Here is a 26,445-nt window from a genome sequence, read left to right as displayed (position 1 = left end):
AATAAAAGTTTCAGCTTGTTTGTTTGTTTGTTTATCTCTGAATTTGTTTTTCACAGATGGAAGATCTTGAACTTTTTCAGAAGACTCTCCGAGCCATCCTCCACATGAACAAGGGGCGACTGTCACTGACCCGACTTAAGTCAGAGTACAAGCTGTTGACTGGAGAACACATCACCTTCAGACAAATGGGACACAGAACACTGATGTCACTGCTCCTCAGCATGCCCTCCATCGTCCACATGGAGCAGAATCGATTTGGAGAGGTTTGTGATTTGTTTGGATCAAATGGTTGACTTGATCAGTGTCTGTCAGCCACATTTCAGAAAGAAAGAACTTTGTTAAACAGGCAAATGTCTGCCAAACACACAACAGACACACACACACACACATATATATATATATATATACATATATATATATATATATATATATATATACTCAACAAAAATACAGTCACCTTGGTGCAATGATTACTTGCAAGACCTCAAGCATAAGGCTAGAGGTCTAGAACGGAAATGGCGTAGATCAAAATTACACTCAACAAAAATATAAACGCAACACTTTTGGTTTTGCTCCCATTTTGTATGAGATGAACTCAAAGATCTAAAACTTTTTCCACATACACAATATCACCATTTCCCTCAAATATTGTTCACAAACCAGTCTAAATCTGTGATAGTGAGCACTTCTCCTTTGCTGAGATAATCCATCCCACCTTACAGGTGTGCCATATCAGGATGCTGATTAGACACCATGATTAGTGCACAGGTGTGCCTTAGACTGCCCACAATAAAAGGCCACTCTGAAAGGTGCAGTTTTGTTTTACTGGGGGGAGATACCAGTCAGTATCTGGTGTGACCACCATTTGCCTCATGCAGTGCAACACATCTCCTTCGCATAGAGTTGATCAGGTTGTCAATTGTGGCCTGTGGAATGTTGGTCCACTCCTCTTCAATGGCTGTGCGAAGTTGCTGGATATTGGCAGGAACTGGTACACGCTGTCGTATACGCCGGTCCAGAGCATCCCAAACATGCTCAATGGGTGACATGTCCGGTGAGTATGCCGGCCATGCAAGAACTGGGACATTTTCAGCTTCCAAGAATTGTGTACAGATCCTTGCAACATGGGGCCGTGCATTATCCTGCTGCAACATGAGGTGATGTTCTTGGATGTATGGCACAACAATGGGCCTCAGGATCTGGTCACGGTATCTCTGTGCATTCAAAATGCCATCAATAAAATGCACCTGTGTTCTTCGTCCATAACAGACGCCTGCCCATACCATAACCCCACCGCCACCATGGGCCACTCGATCCACAACATTGACATCAGAAAACCGCTCACCCACACGACGCCACACACGCTGTCTGCCATCTGCCCTGAACAGTGTGAACCGGGATTCATCCGCGAAGAGAACACCTCTCCAACGTGCCAAACGCCAGCAAATGTGAGCATTTGCCCACTCGAGTCGGTTCCGACGACGAACTGGAGTCAGGTCGAGACCCCGATGAGGACGATGAGCATGCAGATGAGCTTCCCTGAGACAGTTTCTGACAGTTTGTGCAGAAATTCTTTGGTTATGCAAACTGATTGTTTCAGCAGCTGTCCGAGTGGCTGGTCTCAGACGATCTTGGAGGTGAACATGCTGGATGTGGAGGTCCTGGGCTGGTGTGGTTACACGTGGTCTGCGGTTGTGAGGCTGGTTGGATGTACTGCCAAATTCTCTGAAACGCCTTTGGAGACGGCTTATGGTAGAGAAATGAACATTCAATAAACGAGCAACAGCTCTGGTTAACATTCCTGCTGTCAGCAAGCCAACTGCACGCTCCCTCAAATCTTGCGACATCTGTGGCATTGTGCTGTGTGATAAAACTGCACCTTTCAGAGTGGCCTTTTATTGTGGGCAGTCTAAGCCACACCTGTGCACTAATCATGGTGTCTAATCAGCATCTTGATATGGCACACCTGTGAGGTGGGATGGATTATCTCAGCAAAGGGGAAGTGCTCACTATCACAGATTTAGACTGGTTTGTGAACAATATTTGAGGGAAATGGTGATATTGTGTATGTGGAAAAAGTTTTAGATCTTTGAGTTCATCTCATACAAAATGGGAGCAAAACCAAAAGTGCTGCGTTTATATTTTTGTTGAGTGTATACATATATATATATATATATATACATACATATATATATATATATACATACATATATATATATATATATATATATATATATATATACACATATATACATATACATATATATATACATATATATTTATACATATATACACATATATGTATATATATACATATATATATGTATATATATATATATATATATATATATATATATATATATATATATATATATATAAGGTCTGTTAGAAAAGTATCCGACCTTTTTATTTTTTGCAAAAACCTGATGGATTTGAATCACGTGTGCTTGCATGAGCCAACGTTGAACCTTCGTGCGCATGCGTGAATTTTTTCACACCTGTCGATTGCGTCATTTGCTGGCAAGCAGCCTTTGTGTGAGGACCTGTGTTGTGCGCTCGGCAGATTTTCATTGCAAGGAAAATGACGGAACGATTGGAGCAGCGCTACTGCATCAAATTTTACCAGAAACTGGGCGACAGCCAGGTGGAAACCATTCGGATGATTCAAACGGCTTTCGGAGATGATCCTATGGGCATCACACAGATTAAGGAGTGGTACAACCGGTTTAAAGACGTCCGCACAGCTGTGGAGAGCGAGCCACGCTCCGGTCAGCCATCAACATGCTGAAATGACCAGATCATTACCAAATGAACGCTGTGGTGATGCGGGATCGTCGTGTGACTATCCGAGAAATTGCAGAAGAGGTGGGCATCAGCACTTTTTCGGCACATTCCATTGTGACAGAAAATTTGGCCATGAAAAGAGTGGCGGTGAAATTCATGCTGCTGCTGATGGCGGAGCAAAAGCACCTTCGTGTTGAAGTCTCACAGGACATGCTGTGACATGCCCACCTCTTCCACAATTTCTCGGATAGTCACACGACTGAAAAGTCACTGAAAGCCGTCTGATCATCGGAATGGTTTCTACGTGGCTGTCGCCCAGTTTCTGGCAAAATTTGATGCAGTAGTGCTGCTCCAGTTGTTCCGTCTTTTTCCTTGCAATGAAAATCCGCCAAGAGCACTACACACGAGCTCACACAAAGGCTGCTTACCAGCAACTGACGCAATCGACAGGCATGAAAAAATTCATGCATGCGCACGAAGGTTCAAGGTTGGCTCATGCAAGCACACTTGATTCAAATCCATCAGGTTTTTGCAAAAAATAAAAAGGTCTGATACTTTTCTAACAGACCTTGTATATATATATATATATATAAATTAACTTTTAGAATTCACCACAGAACAATTCGTATCAACCCCCAAGGATCAGTTTCACTGGTCTACAGCCAAAATGCTTCTGAAATAAAGGTAGTCAAAATTTACTAATTTTTGGCCACGGAGAATGAAAATGTTTGAAATTGTTGATTGGCTGTAGTTCTTAGAAATGGTACTACTGTGCTACTAAGGATTAATATATAACACTTTTGCTGATTTTTAAAGTGTTACAAAAAGAGAACAGGTGAAATATTATACAAACAGTCAGAGAAACATAAAAAAGACCTATGTTTATGATTTTTCATGAAAACTCTACTGTTAATACAATATAATTATGTAGGCGCAAAACGTAAAACCTTATATATCTTGGAAAAAGTAGCCAATTAGCCAGTGTTATTGTCATATTTAAATCCAACATGCCAAAATCCATAATAAATAGCACATTGTATTTCTGAAGCAGACAACTTCTAAATATTTGTATACCAGTGTTTACAATGAAATGTGAAGATTTTTCTTGCCTTTTGTTTTACCAACATTAATTGTGAGACTCAGAAATCTAAAACAGAAACTCCAATATAAATAATATCTGTTCTTAATTTTAGCAGCATATTACATTCCTTTTATTTGAGGAACAAAATCATTTCTGACACTTCTCTTGTCAAATGTAAGCAATTTCAGGTTGATTACATCAAATCTCATCCAAAAACTACATGGTCTTGAAGTGAAACTTGTATCAAACCCTGTAAATTCACTTTTAAAGTTTCTTCTTGAAAGAACTGTAGCAAACCCTTCACCGTAAATGGAAGAAATCAGACTTCAGTCACATTAAGCAAGTGATCTTGAGAGATCCTAAAGGAAAAAAAGAAGGAAGAAAAGCACAAAACAAAAAAAAAAGAAAGGACAAAACAGACTGACTGAAGAACCGTCATGTGTCCAATGGTGGACATATTTCTATATTATATACTTACTGCCTGTTGAATATTTTTCACATCAGAATTAAATTTCCATTTTGTTTGCTAACCATCAGCTGCTGATGGTTCCAACCTCACACAGAGGAAAGTGATAAAATTGGGACTGTAGCTTCTGTTTCACAACATATCTATAAGACAAGGTGCATAAAATAAACAGCTGGTAGCATAAAATTATGAAGAATAGCTGAAATACTTTGACAAATGAACTTAATATGCTGAATGCAGCAGCTGGTGTGTCACATCAAGATTACAGCCAACATGTGAAAATAACCCTGATAAAACAATATGCAGTGTTGGGAAAAGTAACTTTGGAAAGTTACTTCATTAGTTAATTTATACAGTTATATTTTACAGTTACTTCATACAGTTAGTTCATTAGCAGCTGCGGATACCTTGTCAGCAGCTGCTGAATGTAATTAATAAAGTTACTCATAATCTAATTTGGTTATTTTTAAGATTTAGTACTCAGAAAAGTAACTATTAGTTACTTTGTTGATTGCTACGAGTAACCAAGTTACATTACCCGTTACCTTATTAGTTACATTATTTATCAGTTGCAAGTTTTCGGCAGATTCTAATAAAGTAATTGCATAATGCTGCTAATGAAGTAACTGCATAAAGCAACTGTATAAAGCAACTAAAAAAGTAACTAAAAAAGTAACTTGTCAAAGTTACTTTTCACAATACTGACAATATGTGCCATTATGACACCATCCAATATCCATATAATTACACCAAATACTAATATTTTACTGCTGGTTATGGTTGTGGATTATACACATCAATGTCTGCTTTTTACTCTTTTGCAGATGATGTGCTTTTCTTCCACTGAGCCCCAGACAGCCAAGGTGAGAAGCCCTCAGCAGGTCTCCAAGGTGATGAACCAACCACACCAGATCCACAGCGATGGTAGGGTCAGACCAGCCGCACTGCGAGTATTCAACGGTAAGATTTGGTTTTGGAATATAATCTTTTAAAGGGGAACTGTGGGATTTTTCAACCTGAGCATTATTTTTATACATTTTTAGATTCAACATTTCACTTGGGACAAAAACAATTTTAACTGTTCCATTGTGGAGTTGGAACAACATAACAGTACGAAGCAAGCTCAAAGTTAATCAATGTCGGAACAGAATCAGCCAAAGTCTAATCAGATACATCTGGTTGGCTGAAGAGACTTTCTGTGGATGTACACGTGTGCATGTTTTTCTCAGTAAATGTTAAAAAATGCTCTTTAAAATGAAAGTGCCCAAGCGGTTTGTGCACTTGTTTCCGGCGTGTAGGGATGTTGGTTCAAGACCATCCCAGCTGGTTTTCCATGTCATGTGGCCTTAAACACTTACTGAATCAACATGTGGCTCCATTGTGGATCTGCTGTGACGACCTGAGGACAAAGGGAGAAATGTGAAGAACTTATGAAATGATTGTGCGTTAATTCACCCTCCTTTTACTTTGCTGCTGTGCACGAAGAAATTACAAGTCGATTGTTGCTGAGGGGCATGTTTTTCTGAATGATTCAGTAAACGTCTTGAAAAGTTGTGCGTAATCTTACAAACAGATTAACGTATCTGAAAACAAACTCCTTTCCAGCTGTTTCTGCTGCTTGTTGTTTATTGTACATTTTTCTTTCCATTTGAACCATAAGTGACGTTTCTGGATTAGGACTGAGCAGACAATCAAGATGTTCCTGAGTCAGTCGCTCTGAGGATCGAATCCCTTTTCAGAAAAAACAAAACATTCTTCATATCAATGTTCTTAATTTCTATACAGTATGAATGTTGCATGTGCAGCGTTGTCTTAGAATAAATACAAAATGACATTAAAGTCATGACAAAGGTTTTCAGACAGTTTGGAAAAGTCTGTAAATCTTTTGGTTTGGTGCTTTGCATAAAACAACCCTGAGCCATATTTACCTGATACAACTTTAAACCTGAGGAAATGTTTGTGTGCAGCTGCTGAGTCCAGGAGAGACATGGACATTTATTTTGTCAGTGTCTCGTTATGTTGCCACCTTTAATTGAATTATTATTGTGTTTGATGGATCAGATTTCTGCAGATCTGTACAGTCAGTAGCAGTGAGACAGACACACGTCTCTGTCTCAGAAACTCTGGACTTTAGCTGAAGACCGTTTCTCTCTCTTTCTCTCTGCAGACAAACCTCAGACTCCTCGCAGGCCGTCCAACCCCAATGGACAGAATGTCGGTATCATCATGATGAGGGACATCAGGATGGTCCCATCAGAACGCAGGTCCTCACGCCCGCCTTCAGCACAGTGAGTGAATGATGTGATTTAGAGTTGGACTTACACACTTGCATCGGTTCCTTGTGTCTTTTTTTATGACTCAGTAAGAGGACTTATTGTGGGCATGAAGACAATAACAGCTACGGCAGTCTGACGTTTGACCGTGACTTCACCCAAATCATTGACTTCTTGCTGACATGGCAGGGCAATTCCAGAGTCTAGCTCACATTTGCTACAAATTCATTCATTCATTCATTCATTTTTGGCAGTTATCTGGGTGTGGGTCATGTGTCAGCAGACTAAGCAGCTCAACCCAAACTTCCCTGTTCTGACCTTTAACCCCCTTCAGGAGAATACCTCTGTGTTCCCAAACCACCTGGAAGATCAAATCCCTCCAGTGTGTCCTGGGTCTTCCCTGCGACCTCCTCCCATGTGCCTGGAAGACTTTGTGTGGGAAATGACCAGGGGGCTTCCTCAGTAGATGCCTGAACCACCTCTGTGGGCTGCTTTCAGTCTGAAAGCTCCATGGCTCTACTCCAAGTCTCCATCACTGTTAAAACGTCTCACCCTGTCCCTGACTGTAAGACTGGAATACCGTACAAAGGGACCTCTTTTCCCTTTTATTCATGATCTTGTTCTTTCAGTCCCTACCCAAAGCTCATGACCATTTGGAGGTGCTGATTGTCATCCTAGTTGCTTCATGTTGGGCCTCAAACATGCCCAGTGAACATCAGAGGTCTCAGTCTGACCCCAACAGAAACACATCATCTGCAAAAAGCAGAGATGTGATTCTGAGGCCACCAAACTGGACACCCTCCAATCTCTGACTGAGCTTTGAAATCCTGTCCATAAGAAAAAACAAAAATCACAAACAGGATTGTTGACAAGGGACAGCCCTGGGACAGTCCAGCAGCCACAAGAAACAGGTCCAATAAAGTGGCAAGAATTTGGACACAACCCCTACTTTGGTTGCATGGAGAGACCCGATTGATTTGAAAATCGAATTCCTTTACCTTGACCTTTGTCAAAATTAATTATTTCAGGGCAGTTTCAGGGTCAGCTTTCATTGGCATGCCAAGTTTGGTAGAAATCAGTAAAAGGACCTAGGGGGAGTTAGCCAATAATGACAGGAAGACATGAGCTCAGCCCCAATGACAAAGGTCAGGAAAATGTGAATTTACTCAATTCCAAACACCACCTCCAAATGTGTCCCAAGTTTAATGTAAATCCCACTGAGAAACATTTTTCTTTTTTGACAACAATGACCTTCACCTTCATCAATTTAATCTGACCTGGGCAATTCCAGAATCCACCGCCAAATGTGTGCTGTGTTTGGTGCAGAAAATTTTGACCTTTCACCACCTTGACCTTTGCCAAAACAAACCCTTTAGGGGCAACTCCCGGAGCTGACTGTCATCCACATATGAAGTTTGGACAAACGTTCAAATGATGGTCTGATGTTTGAGGGTAAATCAGTGTCTGTGGGGAACAAGAAGAGGGAACAGTCAGGGAGTGAAATAGTTGAAATGTTGAATTAAAGCTGAGATGAAATTCATGTCACACACAGTGAAGTGATGGTAAAGTATCACATCATCTGAGAATCATCTGATGAATTCTTTCTAATACTCCTCCTCCAGCCCTCCTTCCTCCCCTGCAGCTCTCAGTGCAGAACTGAAGCTGAAGCTGATGGAGCTGCTGAAGACCTTCCCTCGTGGACTGTGGGCCAAGGCGCTGCCGAAGGTTTTCCAGGACAAATACAAAGTAAGTGACATTCTGAAACACTCCATCTGCTTTTACCCTCTTCATCAGTCAGAGCAGCTGTGATCAATGAATGACTTTACAAAACACCACGTCATTAAAAACTGACTTAATGAGTGTCTGTGAGAACTCTTCTGAAAGGATCAATTTCACTGGTCTACAGCCAAAATGCTTCTGAAATATAGTCAAACTTTACTAATTGACTGATAGACTGATGGACTTTTAACTCTAATGTATTTGTATCTTTTTCAGACCAAATTGCCTGAATGCATCCTGGAGAACCTGGATCTTCTTAAAGACGTCTGTGACATCATCTTTCCACTACCTGATGACCCCACGAAGGTCATCCTGTACAGCAGGACTCCCCCTCCCTGAAGGATGGCAATGACAGGCGGGACTCCTTAAAATCCACGTTCGAGGACAATTTTTAATATAGTAATAATGTGTAGTGTAGATTGGAGGGCGTTTCCTGGCCTGCCCCAGCTGCTAATAAAAAGTCAAGAAAAACCCTGCTATATCACTTTATTCTTTCTTCAGGATCATCACTTTTTTACTCTTTGATGTTAAACTTACTAATTTTCTTAAAGAGCAGCACTACTGTAACATATTTGTTCATCTTCTCACAGCAGCATTAATGTAACATCGAATTATCTTCAAACACATATTGAATTACTTTCCTTGATCACTGTATTGTTAATATTTCTTACTTCAAATAAAAAGATCATGTGGAATGTTTTTGGTCTCCAATCACTTTAAATAAATAGAAGATTATTAAAATGATTCAGGTGGTAAAGTAGTGCAGAACTCAGGTAAAGGCCTCACAGTGACGGTGATAAGTCCAGGGCCACACCTACAGTACAACATCATGATGATGAACCCTTGTTGGAGGGCCCACCTGTGAACTTTTGTTAAGGGCCCCTACAGACTCCAGAATTCGCTTCTGGTGTCTGAGTTTCCTCTGGGCACTCCAACATCTCCACATCTGGAGTTGATCCCTGTGCTCTGGACTGTAGCTGCACAGGCTCCTCCTGGTTGGATTGTGTCAAACTGTAATTAAGATGGTTAAATGCAGAGGACATATTTCATTATATGGATCTATGTACTGACACTGAAGACTTTTATTCTTGTTCTGTGCTACCTGTTTTGTAGACAGAAATTTTTGCATCTCATAAAATAACTAACCTGTGTCATGACTGGACGATTTGATGGCGATTCTACAAGAATTTTTTTTTTTTTTTTTTTTTTTTTTTTTTTTTTTTTTGTCTTTGAAGAGTTGATTTTACTTATCTGGAAATTTCAACATTTTTTTATCAACATTAATTTTGAAAATGAAGGTTCAGTATTTTTCCAACACGAACAATGCTGAACATTGTTGAGGTCGTCACTCAAAAAAGTAATGTCACATGTAATGTCACTCGCTACTTCAAAAATGATTTTACTTTCAGTGAAAAGTAAATCATTACTTGTTACTTTTGCATTACTCAGAAACAGCCTGTAGCCAAAACTTAAAGCTATGTGCACTGCACACATGGAACAAATTCCAACTATCCAGACATTTTCAACTACTTTATCAACACTCTAACACCCTACACAGGAGAGGCCCTGAATGCATACAAACGTTTCGAGGCCTACATCTTCTTCACATCTGGATGGGTGCAGAATGCTGTCATTGCATAAAATTCATAACCAGTTGTGAGGGCCCCAGGCCAGGTTGGGGCCCCAGGCAATTTATTGGTTTGCTTTCCTTCATGCTACAGGCCTGGTTGAGGGCAGCAGGTGAGCCCATCTGCAGAAAAAGAAAAACCCAATGTTGGAAACCTTCCACAGCTGGAAAACTGATGGAAGTCAGCACGGCAGAAGAAAATACTCCAAATCAACATGATCTTCACAATCATGAAACACCTCACCAACTTCAGCTGGGTCACCCAGGTGAGCGTGTATGATGTTCTAAACACCCCAAACAGCCAGGCCCGCCTGCCCCTGGGTAACATCACCGATGTTGTGTCCAACAGCATTATAAGAAGCATCATATCGTCAGGCATTAACATTGTGCCTGCATGAACAGTAAGACAGACGTGTCTCCTTAAAATGAGCTGTGGCCTGAAATAAACCAGTAACAAAATAATAGCAATTTATCACAAACGTCAACTTTCTGGAGGACCTTGATAAATATAAACCAACAAATTAATAAATAACCCACATTACTCCAACATTAAGATGAACCTGAGTCCTTCAGTCAGTGCATCTGGTGTATTCAGACCTGCAGTGTGACTTTGTGAAGAAGACAATAAAACTGGCACATGTGCAAACTGCAGGAACCTGCAGAAAGCGCCACACCGACACGGAGCTCACAGTGTGCAGAGAAATTAAACACACACACACACACACACTCATCTTCAACTGCTTAGTCCAATTAAGGGTCACAGGGGGCTGGAGCCTATCCCAGCGGTCATGCAACATGAGGCGGGGTACCCCCGGACAGGACGCCACTCTGTCGTAGGGCCACTTATAGACAAACAAACACATTCACACCTATGAACAATTTAAAGTTTCCAATCCACCGAACCTGCATGTCTTTGGATGTGGGAGGAAGCCGGAGCACCCAGAGAGAACCCACGCAAACACAGGGAGAACATGCAAACTCTACACAGAAAGGCCACAGGTGGGAATCAAACCCATAACCTTCTCACTATGAGGCAACAGTGCTAACCACTAATCCACTGTGCTGCCAGGAATTAAACATTTACTTAAAAAAAATTGTTAAAGAGTAAAAACAATGTGCAAATATTGAAAAATCTATATTATCCAACTAATATTTTAAAATACTTCTGATCCAATTTTTGTCGAGGAATTCATTTTCTACACCTGCTTGCTCCAAATAAGAGTCACGTGGGGGCTTGAGCCTGTCCCAGCAGTCATTGGACAGCAGGTGGGGTACACCCTAGATGGGAGGCCACTCTATCGCAGGGTCACACACAGACAGACAAATCCACACTTGCACGCACGCGGGCCGGACCACCCGGAGGATCAGTTTGAACTGTAACACAATGGATGTTTTTTTTTTTCCTAACATATGAGCAAACCAAATTCAGACACAGAAGGGATTAGGAGGAATGAAAAGGGATGAGGTCATATTTAGTTGACCACTGGACACACCAGCCTGATCACTGATATTTGTTGGGGAAATGCACTGTCCTCACTGTTCCCTTCAACTTGTTACTGTTAACTGGTCTACAGACAAAATGCTTCTGAAATAAAGATACTCAAACTTTACTAATTTTGGGCCACTGGCAATGAAAATGTTGTTTGAAATTGTTGAGTGGCTGTAGTTTTAAGAAATGCTACTACATGCTACTACGGGTTAATATATATCCTTTTGCTGATTTTTAAAGTGTTACAAAAAGAGAGCAGGTGAAAAATTATATAAACAGTCAGAGAAACATAAAAAAGACCTATGTTTATGATTTTTCATGAAAACTCTACTGTTAACACAAAATAATTAAGTAGATGCAAAATGTAAAACCTTATATACCTTGGAAACAGGAGCCAATTAGCCATTGTTACTGTCATATTTGAATTCAACATGCCATTTTATTTCTGAAGCAGACAACTTCTTAATATTTGTATACCAGTGGATCAGGTGCATCAAAATCCAAAGTGTTTCCACATCCCACAGTCCCCTGGTTTGTGGATACCTTTTAGGAAGTGTTTGTGCTTGTAAAGTTTGTATTTTTGCTGCTCAGTCTGAGCACACATGCTGCAACTTGTGTTGACGGTTAAATGGTTTAGATGAAGTTATGAGTTTGCATTAAAGTTTTCTTCACTTGGTACATCAGTGTGTAATCACACGCTGCATCAACTGATGCAGTCAGCAAATGATTAAAATCAACTAAATTTAACAGCACAACTTAGTGTAGTGGGCATAACCTGTAGTTTAGTAATAATTTCTCTGTACTTACTATAGATAATTTTTTTGGTAAGTATAAATAATCGTTCATATGGAGCCTGGAATTGTCCATCTTTTTTTTATTATTATTTATTTAAGAACCATTTTGTCTTGGTGGGGATGTTGGCCTTGCAGAATCACTCAAGGAATTGTTTGAGCAAGCAAAAGATACAGCTGTTTTAGTGGGAAAGGGGGCCACTCAAAATGAGACGGCCTCACTGCACTACTCTGACACATGCAGTCGATGAATGCAGCCTTCAAAGAATGCAAATTTGAGTCACTGTCATAGTTAATTACATACAAGACACTAAAGTCAGGATACAGTCAGGTCCATTAAAGTGTTGGACAGTGACTTACTGTAGTTATGCCTATTAACTGCATATTTTCCTTAATATTGCAGCAACCATTTAAAATGTAGCTATTTTTATACCTAGTCAAACTATATGCAGCGTATCCAGAAAGTATTCACAGCACTTCACTTTTTCCACATTTTGTTATGTTACAGACTAATATCAGAATGGATGAATTCGTTTTTGCCTCAAAATGCTACTCACAACACCCCATAATGATGATATGAAAAAAATATGTTTGCAAATTTATTAAAAATAAAAAACTGCAGTGCTGTGAATACTTTCTGGATGCACTGCATATGGACAAACAGATTACAGTTAACACAGGCAATCAGTTGTACAGCAAGTACTCCAGATAGATTTACCCTATAGTGTAACATTTGTATTTCATAATGACTGCTGCAAATTAAGTCCAAAATACTCTGACTTAGGAGTTGGAATTTATGTTTATAGCTAAGCTTTACATTTTTAGACTTTGAGTGAGAGAAGCTACTCTCACAGAGCAATTTCTAGCAAACTTGGATGAGCTGTCCTTATGCAACAGAGGCCTTAAAATGCATTGATGCCCATATCTCACACTGTTATGGCTAAACAGGGCCCCATAAAGAAGTTAGTGTTCCAAGTTCACGTGATGCCAGTATCTATTCAGAAAAAAAGTTCAAATGGCAATGTACTTCAGTGTCCTTGCACCGCTATTTGAATAGACACTGCAATCCCATGGGCTCAGAAAAAACACTTCTTCCTGCCACCATTAATCTAAAGAACTTTAAATATTGAATCATCATTGTGCATAGACCCCCGGAGTGAACAAATATCACACCTGTGACCTAAAGATTAAAAAATAGATAAATAATTAAAGCTGACAGAGGCTTGGTTCTGTAATGGTCTGGATAACTTGTTTTATTATACATCTGACTGAAATCCTTTGTTCTGATTGGCTGATTCGTGTGTAATAATTGCAATACTTTTCATAATAAATCATTCAAAGTTAACAATAGCCACATTATTGACTGATTCTGCACCATTTCGGGAAACATTATGAGTGATTGTGGACCAATTTTGTCATAACGGAGCAACAATGTTTCGCACACGCACAGGGGTGATACATCGCAGATGACTACTCATCTCTCTCTCGCTCTCTTCTTCACTTCTCTCTCCACTTCTCTACTTGTCTCTCTCTCTCTCTCTCTCTACTTCACTTCTCATCTCTCTCTCTCTACTCCTCTCTCTACGTCACGACATCATGGCGGAGAGAAGAAGGTTTGCGTCCGTGGATACTGATGGGAAAAATGCTCTTCTGTCCAATAAAGACAGTGAGAGTACCGCGAAAACTATCAAGAAAAGTTCCGCACTGTTCAAGGAGTTTTTAGCGAAGGATGACAGGAAAGATTTGCATGGTGTTTCACCCGACGAGTTCGAGAAGCTTCTCACTGCTGTGCTCCAAGTGTTGTATGGCTGGGGGGCCTGGCTGCCTTTTTGTTTCTGTCTTTTGTTTTTCCTTCCAGGTGGCTTGCATTTGGGACTGAGTGGCTGTGTTGCTGAGGTTATCAGGACCTCACCCTGATCACCTGCGGCTCGTCAGGACTCACAGCTGAGGTGCATCTATATGGATTGGAACATGGTGGCATTTAAGACTGGAGTATACAGTGTTTATTTGCCAGAGACTCGACCTTGTGACCAGACGGGTGAGATCGTCGTCTTGGGAGCCATCTCATCATCAGTGGATGCAGAGAACGTCCAGGGTTTGATGCACGGTCTGTGAAAGAGGAGGGGGTGAGGTCTCACGCTCGTCAGCACACTTCCTGAGGTACGTTAGATTTTGTGACTAACATTTATACAGTCAGTAAATGTGGTGTCCCTCACACCTTTATTATATTGAGCTGTATGTTAGTCATGTATCGGCTTCCACTGCAGTGGAGTTTTGTGAACTGGATGTTCCATGCCTGCAGGTTGGGAAGCTGATTAGTAATCAAGCCAGGAAGTGTTTGCTGTTTGTACACCTTTAAGTGTTCTCTCTGTGTGTAGAGTGTGGACTCACATAATGGTTCCTTCTTTCACAGACTCGGTTTGTTGCGGCCACCTGGGGGGTGTCGGCGGGGTCCTTGGGTCCAAACAGCTTCTGGCTCCGGACCGTTAGCGCTGCTGGGAGCGCACCACGCCAGACCGCACTTTCTGTTATTTTTGTATCACTGTTATGTATTAAATTCAGTTAGCCTTTGTACCGTGCTCTGCTTATTCCATACTGGGTCCTTCAAACGTTGGTCGGTTCTCCGAGCTGCGTCCGACACATAACAGTAGTCTCTGGCCAAACATCATGGACCCAGCGGTAGCAGAGACGGTAACGCGCCAGGAAGGCGGCAGCAGACATTCAGAAGTTATCCGGATCAGTTGCGGGTGCTCTCCGCCCGGATGGTGCGTGTTTGAGAACCCATTACTGAATACTGATTTGTGCTCTCTTGCAGCCGTGTTCCTGTGTGTGTGCCTTATCCGAGGGTCGTGGTGGAGTGTGACTGGCGACGGCTTCGCGTCGCACTTCGACCGGATAAGAGGTTTGAACGGGAGCTGCAGGAGTGAGTCTGTAATGGGTGAACGCGCACGGCGGAGCTCTGTGGCACGGGTCGCGGTGCTTCCTGTGTTACAGTCGTAGCCCCGTTTCCCCGGGTAATGATAGCTACTGCGTCTGTTGTGTCAGCTCCGGTGTTATTTAGTTGAATCACATTTTTGGTTGTGTGCTGTTCACAGAAAGGCAGCATGAGTTTGTTTTCTGTTACCAAAGGGGGTTTTTCATTTTTAGCACTTTGGCTCCCTCTTTTGGTGACTGAGTCACATTACCGTCAAGCTCTTAAGTTGGAACAGGTGTGTTCCATTTGTTGGAGCTTGACGGTATAAATCACTTATTTGTTTTGTGTTAGTTCATTTTGTGTGGGTGTTTTTTGAGTTGGTTTTTGTGTGGGATTTTATTTTTTGTTTTTCACTATTTAGTGTCTGGGGTCGTGACCCTGCAGTTCTGCCAAGAAAAAAAAAAAAAAAGACCCGAGCAACCTTATGTCAGTGTGTTAGTCTTTCTTTTTATTTATTTTTTTTTCATTTTCACCTCCCAGGGTTTGATGGGACGGTCCCCTGGGGGGTCATGGGGGGGGGTATTTGGGTTGTTGTTTTTTCTTTCTTTTTTTTTGTTTTGTTTTTTGTTATGCCCTCTCTTATCCTCTGGCTCCAGCCATGTGAGCCGTAGTGTCGGCGTTGCTGGAGTGGTGCAGTTAGGTTGTGCTGGGCGTTTCCCAGGTAACCTCTGCACCCGGGAGGGGAGGGGGGGGTTTGGGGTATTTTCTTTTTGTTCCCTCTCTTCTCCTCTGGCTCCAGCCGTGTGAGCCGTAGTGTCGGCGTTGCTGGAGTGGTGCAGTGTGGTTATGCTGGGCGTTTCCCAGGTAACCTCTGCACCTGGGGGGGGGGGGTGTTTTCCCCCCAGTTTCCGCCCTCAGGGTTTGACTGTGGTGTCCTCTGGGGGGGAAAGGGCTGTGGGTCCATCTAGCCATAGACGGCCGGGGCTGGGTCCGTTGGTCGTGAGGGGAGGCGTCTCCTGGGGTTGACGAGTGGTCCTCTGGGGGGTGTTGGTCCCTACATGTCGTTTGGGGGGGGGGGGGGGGTTTAGCGCTTTTATTTGTAAGCTTAAGTTTGGGGTTTTTCTTTTCTCCTCATTGCGGGGTTTGATAGGATGGTCCCCTGGGGAGGGGGGGGGGGGTGGTTTGGTTGTTTGTGTTTGTCTTTTTTGTTTTATGACTAATGACCGCACATGGTTGGATAAAGGCTGACTGCACAGGTTTAAGAACTCCTGGCCACACCTGTGCTAAGTGACTGACTGAAACAAAGGCAAGGATGCAGCCAGAGGAGAGGACATCAACCATTCTATTGGAAGACAAATGCAGATGCGGTTTCCAGCCATGGTCCCTGGAGGGGGGTGTTTCTCCTGGGCCAGGTTTGTGTGGTCGCCGGGAGGCTTCCCGTGAGGGTGGGGTACTGTTGTATGGCTGGGGGGCCTGGCTGCCTTTTTGTTTCTGTCTTTTGTTTTTCCTTCCAGGTGGCTTGCATTTGGGACTGAGTGGCTGTGTTGCTGAGGTTATCAGGACCTCACCCTGATCACCTGCGGCTCGTCAGGACTCACAGCTGAGGTGCATCTATATGGATTGGAACATGGTGGCATTTAAGACTGGAGTATACAGTGTTTATTTGCCAGAGACTCGACCTTGTGACCAGACGGGTGAGATCGTCGTCTCGGGAGCCATCTCATCATCAGTGGATGCAGAGAACGTCCAGGGTTTGATGCACGGTCTGTGAAAGAGGAGGGGGTGAGGTCTCACGCTCGTCAGCACACTTCCTGAGGTACGTTAGATTTTGTGACTAACATTTATACAGTCAGTAAATGTGGTGTCCCTCACACCTTTATTATATTGAGCTGTATGTTAGTCATGTATCGGCTTCCACTGCAGTGGAGTTTTGTGAACTGGATGTTCCATGCCTGCAGGTTGGGAAGCTGATTAGTAATCAAGCCAGGAAGTGTTTGCTGTTTGTACACCTTTAAGTGTTCTCTCTGTGTGTAGAGTGTGGACTCACATAATGGTTCCTTCTTTCACAGACTCGGTTTGTTGCGGCCACCTGGGGGGTGTCGGCGGAGTCCTTGGGTCCAAACAGCTTCTGGCTCCGGACCGTTAGCGCTGCTGGGAGCGCACCATGCCAGACCGCACTTTCTGTTATTTTTGTATCACTGTTATGTATTAAATTCAGTTAGCCTTTGTACCGTGCTCTGCTTATTTCATACTGGATCCTTCAAACGCTGGTCGGTTCTCCGAGCTGCGTCCGACACATAACACCAAGTCTGGCCAGAGCCTGAAACACAGTACCATGAAGTCACTATGGTATGACTTAGCAAATTTTTCACACAATTGTAAAGATAAATTTATTAACTACACAGATGTAAAGATAAATTTATTAACTACACAGATGTATAATAAAACAAATGGTGACTGGTTTATTGGGCAGCATAATGGCGTCACCCCACGGCCTTGGGTAAAAATGGTCCCTCGGGGTGACATTCCATTATGCATTACGGTGGTACTGCTTGTCGACTAAGCAGCCGTTACACAAAAGGCTATACCAGCACCGCAGAGAGGGCGCCAGTGGACCTCAGTCTGCAGTTCATCTCCATCTTAAAGACACTAACCACATGTTTGAGGACAGGGAAGGTAATATCTTAGCCAGAGAAAAGAAATGGTTTGAGAGGGGAGTGAAGGAGGCATTGTATGTGAAACAGTTGAAACCCAACCTTAACCGGGGAGGGGGTCTGAGACATGCTTTGTCCCCTGTTTACAATGGGGTACCCAGGTCTAAGCAGTTTCGGTCTTTTGTTCATGGTAATGAGTCATTCACGTCATCAGGAGAGCCGTTAGTAGAGGTGTCAGTCCCATCGTTAGGTGGGACAGCTACCCTGTCATCAGGAGGGTACTAACTAGAGCACAATAGGTGCTAATTAGAGCAATTGTTAAGTCACTAGCCAATAGCAGTCTGCCTCTTGGTAGGAGGGTCTGGTTAGGTTTAAAACTCCAGCTTTTGTGGCTTCTGTTATTCTTCTCTACAAGAGTCAAGACAGAAGTCAGACTACCAGAGCAAGAATTTTAGCTGAGGAAGCTTCTGCGATTTGAAGCGAAACGCCCTCGCACCAAGCAACCCAGTCCAGTCGAAGATTCAAGCTTCTCTACTAAGGAGAGAAGGATGTGAATTGATGGAGCCCTGTCACATGTTGTGTCATTACAGGTATGATTGAGAAAAAAAAAATATTACCACTATACGATCATTTTTTTATTCGTGCTTAATCATGCTGTTCATCTTGTTCATGTTCTGTATAAATGTTTTGTTGTACTCAATCTGCATTTAGAGCTGAAAGAGACAGTATTTTGAGAGGAGAGAAGGATGTGACTTGATGCAGCCCTGTCACATGTTGTGTTATTACAGCCTCTCAGTAAAAAAAGACCCAAAGAGAGCCATGGTGTTGTGATTTTGTGGTGTATTTTAAACGTGCTACAAATCAAAATCCATATGTTTGCTGTATTTGGCACACAATGATTCAAACAAATAACCCACATCCATCGCTAGGAGCAAAATAACTAATCAGAATTCAGCAACCAACAGTCAGTGACATTTTAAATTTAAAAGGCGCCACAGACTGCATGATTTTGAAGCACCAGAAAAGCATCGTCAACCAGCTAACAAGAAATGGGTCATCCTGTCAAGCAGCGACAAGTAGCATTGTGGGCAGAGCGGAGAATCAGATGCTCAAACGAGTTATATTTGGGACCCCCAAAGCTAATAAGCTAAACCTAGATTTATAAATAAGAGCAACACCCCCCTCTTGCTTTGCATTACGAGGGACGTGACTAAATGTGTATGCCGGTGGGCAGGCCTCATTTAAGGCGAGGACAGCTGTAGGTTTAAGCCAGGTTTCACATAACCCAATCATATCTAAGTGATAATCAATAATTAGATCATTAATCACCAATGATTTTGAGGACAGTGATCTTATGTTAATGAGACCCAAACTAAGGATCTCAGTGGGGTTGACAGTTGGACTGTTTGGATTTAGGGGTGGTTCCAGAGTAGCATATATAAGATGCTTGGAAGTAGGTTCAGGTTTGAGGCAGTCCACGTGAATGGTAGGCAGCAGACTCGAAATCTTTGATATTGCTGGAATAGCCAACAGGCCATCCTCAATTCCCTGGCAGATAAACTGCACTATCACCATAGTGTATTTTTTGCACTAATTTCCCTGCTAAGCTAACGGATTCCACATCCACATTCGTCATAAGCCTTGTAGGGTCTCTAAGACCTTCACTTCCTGTTCCGGAGCACAGCGGTGTTTTTCTGTATCTGTTAGCTGTTTAATCTGCGCAGTTAGATTGATCTAGTTATCTAGATTACGATTTGTTTCCCAGTGTAATCTTTACGTGCCTTAACTAAAGCACTCCTTCTGCTGAATCACCTCTAAATTATTTACACATTATTCACTTTGCGTGTTTTTAGGAATCCGCTAGCTTAGCGTAGCTACTAGCTCTTAGCCGGTTTAGCATGACGGCTTCTCCTGTCTCTCCCGCACTTTTCTGCTCTGGGTGTGAAATGTTTAGTTATTCCTCGGCCTCCTTTAGCAGTAACGGTACTTGTAATAAGTGTATCTTATTCGTAGCTTTGGAGGCCAGGCTGGGCGAATTGGAGACTCGGCTCCGCACCGTGGAAAATTCTACAGCTAGCCAGGCCCCTGTAGTCGGTGCGGACCAAGGTAGCTTAGCCGCCGTTAGTTCCCCCCTGGCAAATCCCGAGCAGCCGGGAAAGCAGGCCGACTGGGTGACTGTGAGGAGGAAGCATAGCCCTAAACAGAAGCCCCGTGTACACCGCCAACCCGTTCACATCTCTAACCGTTTTTCCCCACTCGACGACACACCCGCCGAGGATCAAACTCTGGTTATTGGCGACTCTGTTTTGAGAAATGTGAAGTTAGCGACACCAGCAACCATAGTCAATTGTCTTCCGGGGGCCAGAGCAGGCGACATTGAAGGAAATTTGAAACTGCTGGCTAAGGCTAAGCGTAAATTTGGTAAGATTGTAATTCACGTCGGCAGTAATGACACCCGGTTACGCCAATCGGAGGTCACTAAAATTAACATTAAATCGGTGTATAACTTTGCAAAAACAATGTCGGACTCTGTAGTTTTCTCTGGGCCCCTCCCCAATCGGACCGGGAGTGACATGTTTAGCCGCATGTTCTCCTTGAATTGCTGGCTGTCTGAGTGGTGTCCAAAAAATGAGGTGGGCTTCATAGATAATTGGCAAAGCTTCTGGGGAAAACCTGGTCTTGTTAGGAGAGACGGCATCCATCCCACTTTGGATGGAGCAGCTCTCATTTCTAGAAATCTGGCCAATTTTCTTAAATCCTCCAAACCGTGACTATCCAGGGTTGGGACCAGGAAGCAGAGTTGTAGTCTTACACACCTCTCTGCAGCTTCTCTCCCCCTGCCATCCCCTCATTACCCCATCCCCGTAGAGACGGTGCCTGCTCCCAGACTACCAATAACCAGCAAAAATCTATTTAAGCATAAAAATTCAAAAAGAAAAAATAATATAGCACCTTCAACTGCACCACAGACTAAAACAGTTAAATGTGGTCTATTAAACATTAGGTCTCTCTCTTCTAAGTCCCTGTTGGTAAATGATATAATAATTGATCAACATATTGATTTATTCTGCCTAACAGAAACCTGGTTACAGCAGGATGAATATGTTAGTTTAAATGAGTCAACACCCCCGAGTCACACTAACTGTCAGAATGCTCATAGCACGGGCCGGGGCGGAGGATTAGCAGCAATCTTCCATTCCAGCTTATTAATTAATCAAAAACCCAGACAGAGCTTTAATTCATTTGAAAGCTTGTCTCTTAGTCTTGTCCATCCAAATTGGAAGTCCCAAAAACCAGTTTTATTTGTTATTATCTATCGTCCACCTGGTCGTTACTGTGAGTTTCTCTGTGAATTTTCAGACCTTTTGTCTGACTTAGTGCTTAGCTCAGATAAGATAATTATAGTGGGCGATTTTAACATCCACACAGATGCTGAGAATGACAGCCTCAACACTGCATTTAATCTATTATTAGACTCTATTGGCTTTGCTCAAAAAGTAAATGAGTCCACCCACCACTTTAATCATATCTTAGATCTTGTTCTGACTTATGGTATGGAAATAGAAGACTTAACAGTATTCCCTGAAAACTCCCTTCTGTCTGATCATTTCTTAATAACATTTACATTTACTCTGATGGACTACCCAGCAGTGGGGAATAAGTTTCATTACACTAGAAGTCTTTCAGAAAGCGCTGTAACTAGGTTTAAGGATATGATTCCTTCTTTATGTTCTCTAATGCCATATACCAACACAGTGCAGAGTAGCTACCTAAACTCTGTAAGGGAGATAGAGTATCTCGTCAATAGTTTTACATCCTCATTGAAGACAACTTTGGATGCTGTAGCTCCTCTGAAAAAGAGAGCTTTAAATCAGAAGTGTCTGACTCCGTGGTATAACTCACAAACTCGTAGCTTAAAGCAGATAACCCGTAAGTTGGAGAGGAAATGGCGTCTCACTAATTTAGAAGATCTTCACTTAGCCTGGAAAAAGAGTCTGTAAAAAGAATATGTAGGACTGCTTTTTTGCATTTACGCAATATCTCTAAAATCAGAAAGGTCTTGTCTCAGAGTGATGCTGAAAAACTAATTCATGCATTTATTTCCTCTAGGCTGGACTATTGTAATTCATTATTATCAGGTTGTCCTAAAAGTTCCCTAAAAAGCCTTCAGTTAATTCAAAATGCTGCAGCTAGAGTACTGACGGGGACTAGAAGGAGAGAGCATATCTCACCCATATTGGCCTCTCTTCATTGGCTTCCTCTTAATTCTAGAATAGAATTTAAAATTCTTCTTCTTACTTATAAGGTTTTGAATAATCAGGTCCCATCTTATCTTAGGGACCTCGTAGTACCATATCACCCCAATAGAGCGCTTCGCTCTCAGACTGCAGGCTTACTTGTAGTTCCTAGGGTTTGTAAGAGTAGAATGGGAGGCAGAGCCTTCAGCTTTCAGGCTCCTCTCCTGTGGAACCAGCTCCCAATTCAGATCAGGGAGACAGACACCCTCTCTACTTTTAAGATTAGGCTTAAAACTTTCCTTTTTGCTAAAGCTTATAGTTAGGGCTGGATCAGGTGACCCTGAACCATCCCTTAGTTATGCTGCTATAGACGTAGACTGCTGGGGGGTTCCCATGATGCACTGTTTCTTTCTCTTTTTGCTCTGTATGCACCACTCTGCATTTAATCATTAGTGATCGATCTCTGCTCCCCTCCACAGCATGTCTTTTTCCTGGTTCTCTCCCTCAGCCCCAACCAGTCCCAGCAGAAGACTGCCCCTCCCTGAGCCTGGTTCTGCTGGAGGTTTCTTCCTGTTAAAAGGGAGTTTTTCCTTCCCACTGTAGCCAAGTGCTTGCTCACAGGGGGTCGTTTTGACCGTTGGGGTTTTACATAATTATTGTATGGCCTTGCCTTACAATATAAAGCGCCTTGGGGCAACTGTTTGTTGTGATTTGGCGCTATATAAAAAAATTGATTGATTGATTGATCAGGCATATCCAAGGGAGAAAAACGATTCACAGTTTGCAGTGGCAAGTGTGATCAGGCTACCACAAGCGGGCTCCAAGCCCTACGGGGCTTCCTCCGCCTAACCACAGTCCGAAAGCCGTCCTCCACAGCCGGTGTTTCTAGCTCAACCCAACTGCTGACCTACTGTTTGACAATGTCCAGCCTTTCTGCTCCTTCTTTAACATCACACAGGGAGAGGTGGAGGACGTTGTCAGAAAAATGAAACCATCCACCTGTGCTCTGGACCCTTTACCCTCAGCCCTGCTAAAGGCCAACATCTCTGCCATCTCTCCTTTCATCACCATGATCATAAACCGCTCCTTCCTGGCTGACCATATCCCACCTTCATTAAAATCTGCTGTCATCAGACCACTACTGAAAAAACCCACCTTGCATCCAGAAATCCTCTCCAATTACAGGCCCATTTCAAACTTGCCATTTTTATCAAAAGTTCTGGAGAAAATGGTCGCTGCACAACTTAACCACCTCAAGCACAATAATTTTTTTGAGAACTTCTAGTCCAGCTTTCTCCCTGGCCATAGCACAGAAACAGCCTTGGTCGGGGTCACCAATGTCCTTTTGATGGCATCAGATTCTGGTTTCCCATCTCTTCTCATCCTCCTTGACCTAACAGCTGCTTTTGACACAACTGAACACAGAGTCCTCCTCCATCTCTGCAACATACCATTGGACTCTCAGAAAATGTTTTACATTGATTCACTTCCTATCTAACCGACAGAACCGAGCATGTCACCCTGGGCAAAGCAAGGTCACACGCCCACAAGGTCATCTGTGGTGTCCCCCAGGGTTCTGTGCTGGGCCCCACCGTTTTCACCCTCTACCTGCTTCCTCTGGGCCAGGTCATCAGCAAGCATGGGATATCCTACCATTGCTACGCTGATGACACACAACTCCCACTTCCACAGCTCTCCTGCCAACATCCACACTGACTACCTGCTTGGAGGAGATAGAGGCGTGGATGAAGTTAAATTTCCTTCAACTTCAGCTCCAAAACACAAGCCATTCTCGTTGGCACTCCACATCAGCTCTGCTCTTCCACCATCACCAGCATTAACTTCATTGGCCAAAGCATTCCCCTCTCCACTTCTGTCACAAACCTAGGTGTCAAAATTGACCCACAACTCACTTTTGACACCCACATCAAACATCTCTGTAAAACATCATTCTACCACCTCAGGAACATTGCCAAGCTCCGTTCAACTCTTACCCTAGCTGATGCAGAGAAGCTTGTCCACTCCGTTGTCTCCTCCAGGCTGGATTACTGTAATGCACTCCTCATCAGGATCGCTGGCAGGAGCTTACAGAGACTGCAATACATCCAGAACAGTGCTGCCAGGATCCTGATCAGGATGCGCAGATACGGTCACATCACCCCCATCTTCAAATCTCTTCACTGGCTCCTTGTCCCACTCAGAATGTTGGGGAAGTGTCGTGACACGGACCCACCACAGGGGGCGTTAATGAAGGGACAATGGAATAGCCAAAAAGTAACAATTTAATGTTGTGAAGGTGCACAACGTGATACAGACAGATACAAATATGTGTTATATCAATCCAACAAAAGGTGACGTGTGGCAGGCTCGAAGATAGGAGACGTCCGGTGAGAGAGAAGCCGGAACCCACACAAGCCTCACCACCAACGGACCTGAAGAACACCGGAGCTGTCAAGCCCTGCGCCCCAGGTGGCCACTGTCTTCAGTAGTCAGACCCGGTACTGCTGGCAGAAAACAGAAACAGTTCTGGATGAGTGTGAGTCCGCACACTCAGTAATCCCACAGTCTGTGTTCAGTTAAGGAGGGAGAACCTCCACCTCCAATCACACACTCGTGCAGCTCCTGAATTAACCACTTATCTGAGTGGGGTGTGAGGCGAAGCCGTCGCAGTCCACACCAAACGCCAACTCCGCAGATAAGGCACATCACAGGAAAACGGCTGCAAAAAGAGATCAGACTAATACTCAAAGTTTAAGTCAGCAGAGAAAATTACCTGTATGGTAGATGATTTCTCGGCGAGGAGGTGGAGTTGCAGTCCGGTCTTTATAGTGGTGGTGATGGGTGACAGCTGGTGTTGATTGATGACAGCTGTCACCTCCAGCGGCTCCTACGCCCTCTCGTGCTTGGAGCCCGCACTCCAAGCAGGGTGCCATCTGGTGGTGGTGGGCCAGCAGTACCTCCTCTTCAGCGGCCCACACAACACAGAATTGAGTATAAGGTTTCCCTCCTCACCCACCAGTGCCTTTATGGACATGCCCCTCAATATCTCAAGGAACTCCTCACCCCCTAGCCCCGCTACGCACCCTCCGATCAGCAAATACAAGCACCCTCGAAGCCCCCAGAACCAAGCTCTGCACCATGGGCGACCAGGCCTTTTGCTCTGCAGCTCCAAGGCTGTGGAACGCCCTCCCAGACCACCTGAGGGCCCCACAGACCACTGATGGTTTTAAACAAAACACAGTTGAACAAAGGTTATGATTTTTAGCCTGTTTGTGAACAGCCTGTAACCCACCATTTTTCATATACTGTTATGAAATTTTTACAGATGATTCATATCCTGATGGGTAAGAACTGATTCAGTTTTCATAGGTCAAAGTCAGGAAAAGTCTTGCAAATTGGAAAAATCCCTATCCTTTAAATATTAAAGGAAAAGTAAACTCACTGATAAAATACTGCTGGGAAGATAGACTGCTATAAACTAATGATTGATGCGTATAAATGAAAATAAGGAGCTCTTACAACTGAAATATCTGCCACGAAGGTTGGAATTCATCCATCATCTACGATTTCAAAAATGCCGCCATTGACAGTTTTAACCAGTCACAAAAAAAACCTTGAGTCACTTGCGGTATGCTGTGACGTAGCATGAGCACAGAAAGCTACACATGGTGAACACATGCTGATGTAAATATCGTAATTTCCAGACTATAAGCCACTACTTTTTTCACATGCTTTAAACACTGCGGCTTAGACAATAATGCGGCTAATATGGATTTTTACAGGGTTTCTCATAAGTTGAAACATGTCAATTGATGCTGTCTGTTGATTGGCTGAAAGCTGTGGTCCTCATGCGGCGTAAACTCACACACACAATAAATATAAAGTCTTACCTGTTAGTTGTAGTGGATTCATCAACACGTCCTGCAGAAAACCACGTCTCAAAACAATTAAATCCTTGCCGTGGATGAAGAAATTCCCTCTGGCACTTTGCACTGCAGTTGCGCATCCCGTTAGATCAGTCAGATGAGCCTTCTCTCGCTCCCATCCCCACCATGTCTCTGTCTTTGCGCTACATGTTGAAAACATCACAGACCTTTCACTTCTCATTTACCAGACACCAGGTGATGCTGGCTGCACATTGACATTATCTCATGATGCACAAAGGAAAAAAAAGTTAAAATTACCGGTACTCAGTTCTGGGTGTGGATCAAAGATGCTGCAAGACACCATGCATGCGCTGGATGATGTGTGTGTCAGATAAACAACATTTACGGAATGTATTTAAGGTGCACGCTTTTTAGTTTTAGTTTGGAAAGTCTTGTGACTTTTACTCTGTTCGGACATTTTGC

The 26,445-nt window shown here is 43.1% G+C and overlaps 1 long non-coding RNA gene across 1 annotated transcript; it reads right to left on the bottom strand.

Moving 5' to 3' along the window:
• Positions 1-10,745: 10,745 nt before the first annotated feature.
• On the bottom strand, positions 10,746-25,987 carry LOC117509255. Its single transcript, XR_004560335.1, has 2 exons — positions 25,958-25,987; positions 10,746-10,879 (listed from the first exon to the last, which is right to left on the bottom strand). It is a non-coding gene; the product is annotated as an uncharacterized LOC117509255 (long non-coding RNA).
• Positions 25,988-26,445: the final 458 nt, after the last annotated feature.

This window comes from Thalassophryne amazonica, chromosome 4, assembly GCF_902500255.1.
Source record: "Thalassophryne amazonica chromosome 4, fThaAma1.1, whole genome shotgun sequence".
Taxonomy (NCBI): domain Eukaryota; kingdom Metazoa; phylum Chordata; class Actinopteri; order Batrachoidiformes; family Batrachoididae; genus Thalassophryne; species Thalassophryne amazonica.
Note: the sequence above shows the minus strand (reverse complement) of the source record. Positions and strands in the feature narration are given on the sequence as shown.